The sequence below is a fragment of the Xenopus laevis genome, chromosome 7S (assembly GCF_017654675.1).
Source record: "Xenopus laevis strain J_2021 chromosome 7S, Xenopus_laevis_v10.1, whole genome shotgun sequence".
NCBI lineage: Eukaryota > Metazoa > Chordata > Amphibia > Anura > Pipidae > Xenopus > Xenopus laevis.
The window spans coordinates 43,607,153-43,620,283 of NC_054384.1; positions in this window are offsets into that span (position 1 = coordinate 43,607,153).

Sequence of the window (13,131 nt, forward strand, 5' to 3'; positions counted from 1 at the left end):
TTTTGTAAAAATTTTTGATGTTACTGGTCCTTTAATATGACGTAAACTATCTGTTGCTTAAGTGTTCATTTTGGGGGTATAGTTTTCCTTTAACTTTATGAATTTTCCCTCGTAATTTTTTGACAGAGCTATTAAATGTTGTGTTTTAATCAGGTTTATTCACTATAAGCACTTTACTACTAATGATTTCCTTTAACAATTAATACTAATTGATTTAAGAATCACACCAAGGAATGGTTTTCACTTAATGAACTTGGTTGATTTTATTTTAGTGATTTTAGAGTGTTAGAGTGTTAATGAATGACACACAAGAAAAAAAGTGATTTTTCTTTTTGTTCCCTTGTTAAAAAATTTTTTTAAACACAATGAACTTTACACTAATTAATTAATGGATTGTACAACACTAATAACTCTTCTGGTAGTTCCTTTCTTTTGAGTATCTAATAATTGCTAATTCATGGAGTTGTACGCACATCTATAATTTTTGGACTTCTAATGGGCAGTGTTGAATTGCTAGAAGGTGCGGAAAACAAATATTCCACATAACGTGGTTGTCAATACTGCTCTGGGTAGAGTTGCCACCTTGCTGGTAAAAAATTATGCTTGTTGCAATGTTATTAATAAGAAAAAAAACATAAAAATATAGGAAGCCTGCTTTTTCCCCCAGAAAATGTGGCAACCCTAGCTACACGGAGCCGCAGAAGGGAGTGGATCTGCTTTGGCTGAGAACTGCAGAGCCAACACTCCATGTATCCTAGGACCTTATACCACTGGTCCTGTCAAAATCAGACAAAGCAACATACAGCTAAAGGAACAACTTGGTTGTTCCATAGAGACGCCCACATTCTGGTAGTGTTACAGGTGGAAAATATGACATTTTATTAAAAATACCATGCCAGCAAGTAAAATGTGTCACACACTGTACTTGAACCCTGTGCAAAACAAAAGTATGAGGCCTCAGGGCTTTTTCACACTAGTGCAAGAGTTCAGTCTGCTGGGTCAGGTTGGTTTCAGGTCTCACTTGCAATTCTTCATAACTTGTACTTTAAAAAACAACACAAATGTCACTTCTGATGCTGTAAAGCAGGTGATAATATTTCCTTATCTCACAAAGTAGTGGCAACATTTTAGTTTAACACAGGGCCCACTGTCAAGCCTAAATGGTCTAACAGCAAGAATGATCTAAGTAGTGCAAAGGAGGCTAATTCTGCCCCGTAACATAGTCCATTATTCAAAGAGTCCTTAAGGGAGATGCAAATAAACTGGCTTTAACCCTTTCCCTGCCAACCATTTTGTCCTAGATGTGAACATCTACTGCCAAGCAGTTTTTAGATATTTTGCACTCTTTCACTTTAAGGGCCTTTCCTGGGCTGGTCTTTTAGTTTACCCAGGAAAACAAAATATTGTTTTTTTTCAGGACAACCTGAACTTTCAAAATATGCAAGAATTTTGGTGTAATTCTACTGTAAAAAAATATTGGCTTCTAAAGCTCCCCATAGACGCAACAATTCTTCTTGCCGAACGACCGATTTTAGGGAAGTCCGACCAATCCTTCAAAATTATCGTGCGGCTAGTGGGATTCGAACGATCATACATCTTGCGATTTTTCGGCCGACATCTGTCAGGAAATTGATCGGGCAGGTCAAAAAATCTTTATTGGTCCCAGTGCTTCTGTCTATGTTTGCAGGGCCAAGCAGGCAGCTCCCCTTTGTTTTCCTGGCAAATTGGTCTTTTTAGTTGATGGTCGTTCCGAGAAAATTGTGGTCTCACGATGAGTGAGGATCAGAACTTTTAAAAATCTCAACATCTATGGCCAGCTTTAGTGTCTAAAAAAATGAAAAAAATCATGTTTCACAAAGAACAATCACATATATCAGAAACATAATTTATTTTATATACGAAAACACAGCAATACCAAATATATATAGTTTTATGGAGATTTCTCACTTGTATAGCTCAAAATCTACAAGCAGTACACTACCAAATTTCCAAAGCACGCTCCACAAACGGCATACTGCTGATTTCAAGGCCAAACATTCCGCTAACAGTAGGTTCACCCTAGTAAACTACCCATTATTACAAAGAACAGATTCTGGTGAATCAAAAATGGGTAAATATATCTTTGTACTCCAAACTACCAAGTTGCAATTGTTTTCTAAAGTTATAATGTTTTATAGAAATTGGTGAATTTTTTGAAAAATGACTCTACAGCATCATATCTCCCACACATCATTAGGTATCAATGTAAAACAAAATATGAAAGCCTGGGGTCCACTGAACAGTTTGATGCCCAATATGTATAGGTTTACCTAAGCATGTGGTATATAGGGGCCCTAAAATGTAGACACCTCATTTGAGCTATCAGTTCTGTAATTCCAGATACTGCAAAATCAATACATTTACTGTACATATATAAATCACCCCAAATATGAAAGCCTGGGGTCCCCTGTACAGTTTGATGCCCAAGATGTATAGGTGTACCCAAGCACGTGGCATATAGGGGCCCCAAAATTAAGACACCCCATATGGTCTGCCATTTCAGGTACTACAAAATCAACACATTTACATCGATTTGGGAGGCGGCAAAGCTATAAAAAAGTACATTCACCCCAGAAAACCGTATATTTTCGGAAAGTACACATTCCCCCGAATCCAAATTGGGTATGCATGTCTTTATACTCCAAAGCACCAAGCTGCAAAACATTCCTAAATTTGGCAATTTTGGTGACATTTCCAAAAATCACTTCAAAGCTTCCACCCTGCCGCATTGTATGTCCTACATACTATTGAGTATCAAGATAAATCACCCCAAATATGAAAGCCTGGGGTCCTCTGAACAGTTTGATGCCCAATATGTATAGGTGTACCTAAGCACATGGCATATAGGGGCCCCAAAATGAAGACCCCATATGGTCTGTCATTTCAGGTGCTGCAAAATCAACACATTTACATCGTTTTGGGGGGCGGCAAAAGGAAGAAAAAAGTACCTTCACCCCAGAAAACCATATATTTTCGTAAAGTACACATTCCCACAAACCTAAATTGGGTATGCATGTCTTTGTACTCCAAAGTACCAAGCCGCAAACCATTCCTAAATTTGGTGATTTTGGTGACATTTCCAAAAATCACCTCAAAAAATTTCCACCCTGCAACATCGTATTTCCCACATACTTTTAGGTATCAAGATAAATCACCCCAAATATGAAAGCTTAGGGTCCTCTGAACAGTTTAATGCTCAATATGTATAGGTGTACCCAAGCACGTGGCATATAGGGGCCCCAAATGAAGACCCCCATTTAGTCTGTCATTTCAGGTACTGCAAAATTAACACATATACATAGTTTTGGGGAGGAGCAAAGGTAGAAAAAAGTACTTTCATCCCAGAAAACCATATATTTTCGGAAAGTACACATTCCTTCGAATCCAAATTGGGTATGCATTTCTTTGTACTCCAAAGTACCAAGTCGCAAGCCTTTTCTAAATTTGGCGATAAAAGCAACAGTTTTTACATTTCTGAAAATTGCCTAAAAATATTGCAATTGGCTGCATTTATCTCACCCAATTTCTTACATACAATTGTAAAACACCATAAATACTGATGCCAAGGGTCTACCGAACAGTTTGATGCCCAATAAGCATTGATATATGAAGGCAGCTGGCATGTGCTGACCTCAAATGAAAATAGTGCATATGATTTTTCTCCGCTGCCGCTTCGCCTTCTGTGAACATAGACCCTTGACTTCATATTATGTGCCTCAAGACTCTCTTAACAGCAAAGACCCCCCAAAACCATATATTTCTGGAAAGTACACATTCTGACAAATCCAAGAAAGATAAAGACGTAGTTCTACACCAAACTACCAAACTGCAAAGCTTTTCTAAACGTAGAGGTTTTTATAACATTTCTGAAAATCAACTAAAATTGTTGCAGTTTGCCGCATTTATCGCACACAATGTTTTACGTACAAAGAAAAATCACCCTAAATATACCAGTCAGAGGTCTACTGAATAGTTTGATGCCCAATATGCATAGATTTACCAATGCATGTGGTGTGTACAGACCCAAAATGAAAAACGTGCATATGAATTTTCACGCTAGCCAACTAAGCAGCAGAAAAGAGAGCCCCAACTGTGCGTTATGTGCCGTAAGACCCCCTAACTGTAAAAAGACCCCCCGAAAACTATATATTTTTGGAAAGCATATATTCTGGCTAAGTAAAAAAAAGTAAAATAAATCTTTCTATACCAATGCACCAAACAGCAAAACTATACTCAAGATACATAAGGAACAATAATGCAAGGATAAAATTGAAATAAAACCACAAAAATAGCGTAAATCAACGAAATAACAAAATAATTGATCAGACAGCGTAATTAGTGGCTGAAATCGATTATCCAATAGTCACGCTGTCAAAATAACATGTTTTTAGGCAAAACAAACAGTACAATGAATAAGTTAGAAAAACATATTTGTGCATTTATAAAAGTTGTGCAAATACATGTAAATAAGTGTACAAAAGGGACCAAGTGTGCTAAAATAAAAAATACCAATCTTTACTAAAATGTGTGTGTAAGTGTATAAATGTACTGTAAGTATGTGTAAGTTCAGGTAAGTGTGTAAATAAACGTGCACTGACCGTTTTTGAAGCAGGAGGCTCGCAGGAACCGAAGGAGAACTCCAAGGCAGCGTGTCAGCAGAGTAAATGCGCAGCAGGAAGTGAGTGGGCGGGTGTGCGACGTGGAGCAGGTAAGGAAAGCAGCAGCAGCAGCGCTCACATTGCGCATTTGCTACTTTGAAGTCGGATCTGCGACAATCGTGTTGCAGAACCGACTTGACAGCCCCCCAGCCACGTTGCCCTGGGGGCTGTCTTCCCCCCTGACTCTCTGCAGAGGCGGCAAAAGCCGCAGATGCAGAGAGAAGGGCTTAGCTGCAGGAGAACGTACGGGGTACGTTCTTGGAAGCCTGAGCCCTGAACCGCCAGCACGTACGCCGTACGTGTTTGGTGGTTAAAGGGTTAAATCCACCAAGTCCGTATCTATATCAGTGTCCATATAAATCAGGCCTGAACTGGCAATCTGTGGGTTTTGGCAAATGCCGAATGGGCTGCTATAAGGTGCCACAGACAGTTACTATTTATTGGGCTGTTTGGGCCTCGGTGTACTTGAAATGCCAAGGCCTATTTTGAATTCCAGTCCAGGCCTGAAATAAATGAATATACTCACATCAGTGTACATCTAGAAATAGGATTGAAATAAGTACCTTCTAAAACAGATGAGCTGTCTGTGCCTAAGACACCCCCTGATTCCATTGTAAGATACAGCACTATACCTGAGGCAATGTATGCGCTGACACTCAGGCTGTTAATTGTAGATCCAAATCCTTCAAAAGAGAAGTTAGGGAGAATGAGTAAAATCAATCAATGAATTGTGACAGCATTTGTTTTTGGTTCTGTACTCCATAAATGCAGAATAGTCATACCTAATTAAGTCTAAATAAACTTTGCGAGGGTATTATTCCTATTGATTCATCGTGGCCACATGGTATACACTGCATGTCAATTTTTAAGCATACAAATCTACTGACTACTGAATCAGTGACTTGGAAACATAATTGACTGACTAAATGTTTAGCATGATGGAAGTCTTTCACCTTTTGTGTGGTTTTACCAATTTAGAGGGGTAATTTAATAGTTACACTATAAATTAAAATTTACAAGTGTAGTAATCACATATCTCCCAACTTTTGGGCTACACAGGAGTTGGGTCAGATGCTGTTTTAAAGGAGAAGGAAAGGTTAAAACTAAGTAAGCCTTATCAGAAAGGTCCATCTAAATATACCAGTAAACCCCCAAAGTAGTGCTGCTCTGAGTCCCCTGTCAAAAGAAACACTGCATTTCTTTCCTTCTATTGTGTACACATGGGCTTCTGTATCAGACTTCCTGCCTTCAGCTTAAACCTCATTGCCCTGGGCAAGAGCATGCTCTGTTTGCTCCTCTTCCCCACCCCCCTCCCTTCTCTACTGTAATCTGAGCCCAGAGCAGGGAGAGACTCAGGCAGGAAGTGATGTCACACCACATTAATACTGCAGCTCCTATTCTAAACAAACAGAGAGCTTCTAAAGCTTTTTACTCAGGTATGGTAAAACATTCTATAGAATAAATGTAGCATTCTAGCTTGCACTATTGCAGCTAATCTATTGGCAATAAAATGCCTCCTTAGCTTTCCTTCTCCTTTAAGGTGCCAATATCAGGTTTTACAAGTTGATCTTTTAAGTTCCCAACCTTTTTATATGCCATTAATGGTTGTTGTTAGAAAGCTAGTACATTATATAAACAGGATTTGAGTAAATGCTCTCTCTCTAAAACAATTTGTCATTTAGTTTATCTTACATCCTTAATTGGATAAAGTTATTTTGACCTCTTGGAGCACTTGCCTAACATCTGAACTGGGAACTGGCATTTATATTGCAGTGTCAACCCTGTATTCTACAGCACTTAATATCCTTCTATTTGCGTCTGAAATTTGCCCTCCCAATTAGATTGTAAGCTGTATGATGTAGGAACCTCCATCTGCTTGTCTCTCTGACACTTAGCTCTTAATCTTTAATGTAACTGTATTAAGACCAGAACTAGGGGTAGGCATGTGCCTAGGACGCAAAGTTTGTGGACTGCTTTGCATGTACCCCTCCTGCCTGTGCTCCCCTAGTTCAGACCATGGTAGATCTTATATTCCTAACTATTTTCTGTACTCTCCTGGCCCCCCACCTCCTGCTCCAAAGCATGAATACAACCCACAAATATGGAATACAGGATATGATATCACTGGCATAATAATGTTGATGATGTAGCTTCATCTTTGGCGAAAAGGGTAAGGTAAAGAAAAGTTCACACTTAATAATATAAGTTTGTGAATTAGCTATTGTCCGTCTGGCAAAACGGCATGAAACTTCTATTGTTTTCCCTAGCGAATTATCTTCTTCGCCTTTTAGTAAATTGCCAGCGCTCGTCCCACCAAGATTTCCGACAATTCCTTGCTGGTCAGGACTAAATAAAGAATAATAATCACGCTCTGTGATTAACCAACCTGAGAAGAAAAATAACAAAAAATGTGCAAGAGACGCTCCTTGCACTTCCCTTTAGCTGAGAACAGCTATCTCCTGTGCCGATTGATGCAGTGGCTTATTTATAAAAATCTAATTTCTGAGTTTTTTTATAGTTCAAATAAACTCACAATTTATAAAAACTAAATTGTTTGTTTATTTATTAAAAAACCCAAATAAAAAAACTCAGTTGTATACAGTTGTGAAAAAACTCAAAAAATTTTATTTGTGAGTTTACACGTTCAAAAAATTAAAAACAAAAACTCGAATTAGTGAGTTTACTCAAAAACTCAAAAATCTTTAATTAAAAAAACATTGGAATGCCTAGGACAACTCCCATTGACTTGTAAGTGAACTTGAACGCTTTTAGATGCTGAAGATTTACATTTTTTTGTGCTTAATAAATACCAAAAATTCTAGTTTTTGAAAATATAATTCATCTTTTTCTGCAACAAAAATTCAAATTGTGGCAAAAATTTAAATTGTAACATTAAAAAATCACCCCCTAAGTTGTGCTCACAAACTAAGACAAATCAAGTGGAGGCTTATTTATTAAACATCGGATTTTAGTGGTTTAAGAGATTTTGTAAACCTAATCTCACTCTAAAACCATGATTGTCATTGAATGTATTAATAGTTCTGATTATAAAAAAAATCCAAATACCATGAATAGCTCTAATAATTCAAGCTTTTTGAACACTTCATTGAGAAAAAGAAACCAAAAATCTATAACATTCTTTTTGGTTTCAAAATGGGCCAATAGGGACAATGCTACTCCTATTGATTTCTACAGTACCTAAACAACTTTTTCTTGGCTAAGTTTGGCATGAAAGGCTTTTACTGTTTTTTTCACTGGATAATTCTCACATTTTTATAACTTTTTCGAAAAATAGGAAAAACCACAAGTTTTTTTTGTGATTCATGGAAAAGCTTAGAAATTTTATTGTTAGTAAATAGACCTCTAAATAATTATAGTACAACTTAGGCTACTATGTTCTTATTTTAAATCCCTACTACCATGTGCAGCAAGAGATAATTGAAATGTGATGAGATAAAGTATATAAAGATCAAGGAGACAAAAAGGAACACCAAGAGCCCCAATAGTGTAATATGTTTTTACAAGAAGTAATGGTAGAGTAAACAAGTTAATACTCACAAACCAGGGTTACCGATAGGCAACCACTGTATAGGCAGGTGGGGAGATTATCCTGACCCCACTTCTGTAGAAGAAGAAAACGGGGATGATACCCCTCCACTCGGGGTGGACTCAATATGGTAGTAAGACAAAACAGAGGCGCCAAAAAGGATAAAAATAGCTAAAAGCACTTAAAAACCCAATGGGTAATTCAGAGGAGGTAGTAATGAACTTACCTCCTCCAAGCAGACACCAACGAAAGTGGTAATTTTCAATAATAGTTTATTCACAAAACAGTATTTCGCGTTTCGCAGGCATTTCCTGCTTCATCAGGCAATATGGAACGGGAACAAAAACAACTAAAAAAACAGAGACAGGCAAATTTGTAAAATATTATTGTATACAGCTGTTCGGATTATGGAAAAGTGTGGATACTAAGTGATGCCCTTGGGCATATACTTGGCCTAAGGGCGAAGTGGCTAACACTGGTGAAAATTCGCCAGCGTGACGTCATTTAGGCACTTTGCTGATTTACTAATGGTAGCTGGCGTAATTTCGCCAAGGAGATAGACTCTGGCGCAACTTTGCCCTCTAACGCCAGGTGAATTTTTGGTAGTGTTACTACGCAAAGTCGCTACGTTTTTGATAATACTGAACGTTACCTCTATCGCCAGACTTGCCTTCGCCACCTCAGACCAGGCGAAGTGCAATAGAGTAGATAGGAGTTCCTCAAAAAAAAACGCTGGGGTTTTTTCCTATTTAAAGGGTGATAGACTGAAAAAGATCGTACATTTTTTTTTTGGGGTACACTCCTTCCCCCCTACATTTGCTAACATATGGCACCTAAACTATACTGTGGGCACATGTGTAGGGCATTATAACAATTTTAAATAATTTTATTAAAGTTCCCTGGCCTTGTGTAGTGTAATGTATTTGCTGCTGCATATGCGGCCATTGTACTTTAACTGCACGCCATATGCTAATTAGCCAATGCTAGCGTAACTTCGAACTGCTGAGTGTACCCTATGCGCAACTTCGGATCTTCGTGAAATTACGTTGTCCAGGCGAATTTATGCCTGGCGAAGTGTTGCGATGGGCGCGAAGCCAGCACTGGCGAATTTTCGCTGGTTAGTGTATTTGCCCCTTTGTGAGTAAGTAGGTATAAAAAAAATATCTTGTTTAGAATAGGCAAAACATTTAATGTTTTACTGTTTATGACTGCATTTAACATCTGTCAACTACCATAAGCTAAACATTAACAGCTAAAACAGCTAAACATTAACTATCAACAATGGGGCAGGGAGACTAGCTTGGCCCCCCACACTCCGCCTTGTATTCACATTGGCGCGAGCATCTGGAGGGCCCCAAGAGGGTGCACCTCCGGTAGTTCCACCCCTGCAGCTAAAATTGTCTTGTCCAAAGATACATAAAATACATTTTTCAAAAAAGGTAAATAATGGGGGAATTTATAGGAAGTTGTAAATTGGTACTAGAGCAGGTAATCTCAGCTTGCTATTCTTTACAACATGGCTGTCCCAGCCCTTCTAAAGATTTTATGACCTCTATTCTTCATAGAAGTTGCATGACACTGCTTCAAAAGAACACTGCCTTGATCCAGTTGCACACTAATGCCTAACTAAGAGCCATTCAGTTACATACTTCAGTTTTGGCACTTTGTTTCTTAACTTTAAATCTGGAATAGCTATTCAAATAATGAAATCTATATCCATTGTTTGTTGAAGATGTAGGTACATATGGTAAGAGAAATTAAATACAAGACAGACTTTGTTAAAAAAATACCATAAAATTATTTTTTAATTACTCCAACTAAAACCTGTTAAGATATTAGTTAGGAGTGTTTCTTCATACTGTTGGTATTCCGAAAATCTAGTGGGAAAAGTAATCAATTGGAATTGCTTAAATGGCTTGAAAAGGCATGAAACATTATGATTCATACTTCTCCACTACTCTATGTGATTGTGATGGCTACACAAGTGGATGGGCAAATTATTCTTATCAAAATATAACAATATAATTATATAAAAAATCAGGTTTAACTGTTTCCAACCCCTCCAAAAGTTTATCCAGTGGAATGCAAACAAACCCTCAACAGGCAAGCAACTTCATTTTTCTCATAGAGGTATACCATATGTCAAGTAAGAGACTCATATATTGGTGCATAGAATAACTTCCGCTTAACTGAAAAAAACCACAGAAAACAGACAAAGAAACAGGGATAATGTCAACTGAGTAATAATATTCATATCTGAGCAGAGCCTTCTTTACCTCTCGTATCAGTTGTATTTTCACAAAATGCATTTGGAATCCAACAAAAGTTCAGGTCTTCTTGTTCTGTGTTTGTATAACTTCATCTAATATTCTTGTAAAGAGTAATAATGTCTCCTCACTGGCATCTTTTGTCTAGAGTGGGGGTCCCAACCTTTCTTACCAGTGAGCCGAATTTAAATGTTAAAAGAGTTGGGGAGCAACTCAAGCATGAAAAAAGTCCATGGGGGTGCCAAAAAAAGGCAGAGAGTGACTATTTGGTATACCATATGTGGACCAGCAGCCTACAGGAGGCTCTGTTTGGCATTTACACCTGCTTTTTATGCAAACACAATTTGCCTCCAAGCCTGTAATTTAAAAATAACCACTTTCTTTGAGGCCACTGAGAGCAACATCCAAGGGGTTGGTGAGCACCAGGTTGCTTATGAGCCACTGGGGATCACTGCTCTAGAGAAAAGAACCTCAATTTGTATAGTATACCCTCATAAAATACTTCTCAATTCAATTAAGCCCACTAATATCCTTCTTTAAGACCAAGGCCAAAAAATTATCTTGTTATCCCTTTTTTATGCAAGACACCAGTTTATTGTCTTTAGTAGCGACTGAGTGTCTAGAGTTTGTTATTTACGAAGACCCCCCAATCTTCACGATTATTTCTACCTGCATAACATTGCAGTTATCAACATTGAACCTCATTTGCCAATTTGATGCTCAGTTGTCCAATTTAGCCAAATCTCTCTGCAGTAACAACATTCTGCATGAAACTTACAATTTTTCACAATTTAGTATAGTCAACCATCGCAGCATGCTGTCTGTTTGCGGTATACAACCATCTATTGTACAGTGCTGCAGAATATATTGGCACCTTATAAGAATGTACTAATAGTAAATTGTACACAGTACAATAGTACAATAATGTACACAATATTGTTTGTATACCAGTGGGCTGCAGTGCTCTGTACAATTTACAAAGGAAATACTTGTTAAGCAAAGAGGTTCAAACCATCATCTTTCCAAAAAAAACCATTCATGCCAGACACGTGTTTTGCAATTTATAAAATTTTGTGTCTTCCTCCTGTATTTAAGCATGGTGATGTCACTTCTGGTTGCGCAGGTCCAGGGGTCAGGTGGTGAGTAAACCCTTGCAGATGTGGGCCATGTAGTGGGTCTGGGTAGGGGTTATAGTGGGGTGGTGGTGGGTGCAGGTTGCAGGTCAGAGGACTCCCTAATGTGAGGTGCAGGAAAGTGGCAATTCTACATAACAAAGAGACAATGTCTGATGGATGTCCCCTCAGCAGTCTCTCCAGGACCGGGACTATAGGTAGCCAAAAGAGGCACCTGCCTAGGATGGAATTATGGGGGGGGCGCTGGGCAGGTACCCATTGAAGGGTCTTCTACCTACCCCTAGTCCGTATTCACTCCCCTGTACTGCTCTCCCCTCCCTCCATTGATCTCCCCTCCTCCCATGAATACAGCTATGGACTTGCCTAGTGCAGTCCCATTAAGGGTATAAGTGGCTTGAATATTTTTACATCCCAGGTGCATGACTTTACATTTATCAACATTGAATCTCATTTGTTACTTAGCTGCCGAGATTGCCAGTTTGTCAAGATTCTGTTACAAGGATGCCGCATCCTGGATGGAATTAATTGGGGATGGATAGTTTTGTGTCATCTGCATACATTGATACATTAATTACAATACCCTCCCCTAAGTCATAAATGAACAAGTTAAATAAAAGTGGATCCAATACTGAACCCTTAGAATATATTCTTTAAATTATTACACATTTATACATTTACAGTCTACATATTACAGTCTACCTCTTAAAATAGCAAAGTTACCTTTTTAAAGGAGAAGGAAAGCTACGGAGGCATTTTATTGCCAATCGATTAGCTGCAATAGTGCAATGCTATATAATGCTATATTTATTCTGTATAATGTTTTACCATACCTGAGTAAAAAGCTCTAGAAACTCTCTGTTTGTTTAGGATAGGAGCTGCAGTATTAACGTGGTGTGACATCACTTCCTGCCTGAGTCTCTCTCTGCTCTGGGCTCAGATTACAGTAGAGAAGGGAGGGGGGCGGGGGAAGAGGAGCAAACTGAGCATGCTCTTGCCCAGGGCAATGAGGTTTAAGCTGAAGGCAGGAAGTCTGATACAGAAGCCCATGTGTACACAATAGAAGGAAAGAAATGCAGTGTTTCTTTTGACAGGGGACTAAGAGCAGCACTACTTTTGAGGTTTACTGGTATATTTTGATCGACCTTTCTGATAAGGCTTACTTAGTTTTAACCTTTCCTTCTCGTTTAATACATTATTTTAAAGGGCGTATGGGAATTTTGACCCCCACTGACCTCAGGCAGAGAACAATAGAGGCCTAAATATCTTTGAGAATAGTGGCAGGCAAAACCTCTCACTTGAATTTTTAGACTCAAGGTCACTTATCACTGCAGTCCATTCTGTACATACCTTTTCAGGAGCAGTGACAGGCAGATGGTTTCACTGCTGATGTTTGCTAACTGAGGGCAATAATAGTCACAATCTCTGTGTGCTATAGCACTACTTGCAAGATTGCAAGCTCAGAAATGTCCGTAAAAGTAAATTGTTAA